Here is a 2697-nt window from a genome sequence, read left to right as displayed (position 1 = left end):
ATAGACAGCAACGCAACTGCAATGTTCCCAGACCCAGAAATGTAGCAAGGGTATCGGTAAAACAGTCCATGTGACATCAGTGGCTTAACTTAAATTTTGTGAAGCTACGAGAATACTTTTTGTGTGCAAAGAAAACAAAAATAACAATTTATTCAACAATTCTTCTCCCCGCGTTACCGTCTTCCGCCATTTTGGAGAGTTTCTTTCACCAAAACGTAATCGACGTAATCAGCATTGTTTACATTCAGTAGAAAATGTGCACATGATGAATGCAAACAGTGCTGATTGCGTTCTGGGAAAAGAGTGCATATGCGTCGTGGTACTGTCCAAAATGGCGGAAGACAGTAACTTGTACGCTGCGATCGAAACCGCATACTTTCCTACTATATAGTAGGCAAAAAGCAGTAGGCGAGCGAATAAGTATGTATAAATCATAAGTATTCATAAAAAAGTAGATGAGAATTACCTGGCTGGTGCACTAATTCTCGCATTATACGTATGTATACTTAAGTTGCTTTAGAATATGCCTACTTACCTACTATATAGTAGGAAAAAAAGAGTATGTGAAGAAAGTATGTCCGAAACACAGTATTCATAAAAGAGTAGGTGAGAAATCCCCGGATGTCCTACTGCTTCAGCCCAGATTCTGAAGTGTGCATCGATGGACACTTTTCAATCCCAGAAGCCCACGCGAGACGATACGTCATCATCGAACGTGATGGAGAACAGCGACGCGGGTGTTTACAAATGTGAGTATTACAAACCAAAAACATGGTTGAAACACTGTTGAATTGCTGAAGGTGTAAGACGCTAGACAGTATAGTATATTTGTGATTTTTCTGTAAAAACACGTTTTATTATGTATAGCAAACAGGGGACCTCCAGTAAGCATACGTACATCTCTAAAGTGAATTTACATAAACCATACATCTTAAAGACAATTACTAAATGTCTATTTAATATGTGACAGGAAAATGTTCTAAAAGAATTGCAGATGGGAACATCTAATAGACAAGAAATAGACATCGGAGTGATGTAGTAGAATTCACTGTTGTCAACACTTCTTACATTAGTTGAATATAAGTAATGTAAATTAACAAATCTACGTAGAGTAACTAAACATACGTTTTTTTTAAATTTGTTCATTAGTACTGTTGATAAATTGAGGAACATTTGTGTTGGATAAAAAGTGAGTTAAAGGGGTCATATGATGCAATTTAAATTTTTTCCTTTCTCTTTGGAATGTTACAAGCTCTTGGTGCATAAAGAAGATCTGTAAAGTTACAAAGACTAAAGTCTCAAATCCAAAGAGCTATTCTTTATAAAAGTTAAGAGTCAACCACACCTAATTAAAACGGCTCGTTCTAACATGCCCCCACATGTCTATGTCACGATGTGGGAAGATTTGCATAACGCCGCCCAAATGTTCATGCAAAGAAAGAAGGCGTGCCCCAGCCCGGGGTAGTCACATGTGGTTGCCGCAAGCCCGCCGCCCGCTCCTTCGCGCTGCGCCGGCTGCCACTCACTGTAGCCCGCCGTGTGTGACGCTGTGTGTTTCGTTGTGAAAGCGAAACTACTTTGTTTGGCCTTCCAAAAGAGGATACAACTAGAAATCAGTGGTTAAGTTGTATTTACAGCACTGTTCCTGAACAGTTCAACCTGGATTATTGATTAGAAGGTGCTCCTAAAATTTTCAACTTGCTCCTAAATTTTTTAAGTTAGGAGCACAAGTGCTCCTAAAAAGAAAAGTAAGCGTCGAGCCCTGCGCTCCGGCCGGGACACGGCATCACAATATGGAAAGGGGCGTATCATTTCCGTCACACGCTTGAGGTATTCGGCCAATCACAACGCACTGGATAGCTGTCCAAGCAACTACCTCAACATGTAAATGCAGTATTGAGCAGATAAATCACAGAGGTAACTTGAATCTTGTCTGAATGTTACAGGGACAGATGAGACACACATGTTTATCCGGTGAAGAGTGACTGATGAAGGAATGCTGCCATCAGAGGCTTTGAGTGAGTACACTGCAGAAATGAATTAAACATCTTTTAAATCTTGTTGTATTTTATTGTAATTATTGTAATTTCAAACAGAGTTATTACAGCACTTCTTATTCTTGATTCCTGTGCATTTGCTGCAGAGCTTTTTTGGTGGAGCAGGACCTGCAAGGCAAGGTGACGGTGGCATTTGTGGAAAAAAGGGAAAACCTGAAACAAAAACATAAAGTAAGATAATTTTGTTACTTCTAATACAGAAATGAAATGACATTGTGCTGTTAAAATGACTGCTTTTATATTGTGTTTGTGCATTTTTGCAGGATCTGAAATGTCTGCAGACTGCTGTGTGCAGTGAGGATGGAGATGTCGACAGCAGCACAAGGATTGAACAGCATTGAGGCAAGCAAATAATGAATGAATTTATATGTTTGGCTGAACTAACCCTTTAAAGGGATCATATGATGTTGCTAAAAAGAACATTATTTTGTGTATTTGGTGTAATGAAATGTGTTTATGAGGTTTAAGGTTTAAAAAACACATTATTTTCCACATACTGTACATTATTGTTTCTCCTCTATGCCCCACCTTTCTGAAACGCGTAAATTTTTACAAAGCTCATCGGTCTGAAAAGCAAGGTGTGCTCTGATTGGCCAGCTATCCAGTGCGTTATGATTGGCCGAATACCTCAAGCGTGAGA

The 2697-nt window shown here is 39.2% G+C and overlaps 1 protein-coding gene and 1 long non-coding RNA gene across 2 annotated transcripts in view; both read left to right on the top strand.

Moving 5' to 3' along the window:
* Nucleotides 1–2697, top strand: part of lypla1 (lysophospholipase 1) — a 53519-nt gene that overhangs the window by 1988 nt on the left and 48834 nt on the right. The window lies entirely within an intron of this gene.
* On the top strand, nt 1879–2407 carry LOC107705291 (uncharacterized). The gene is made up of 3 exons (XR_001636058.1): nt 1879–2018; nt 2144–2228; nt 2321–2407. It is a non-coding gene; the product is annotated as an uncharacterized LOC107705291 (long non-coding RNA).

This window comes from Sinocyclocheilus rhinocerous, unplaced genomic scaffold (assembly GCF_001515625.1).
Source record: "Sinocyclocheilus rhinocerous isolate Xijiao unplaced genomic scaffold, SAMN03320098_v1.1 scaffold1075, whole genome shotgun sequence".
NCBI lineage: Eukaryota > Metazoa > Chordata > Actinopteri > Cypriniformes > Cyprinidae > Sinocyclocheilus > Sinocyclocheilus rhinocerous.
Note: the sequence above shows the minus strand (reverse complement) of the source record. Positions and strands in the feature narration are given on the sequence as shown.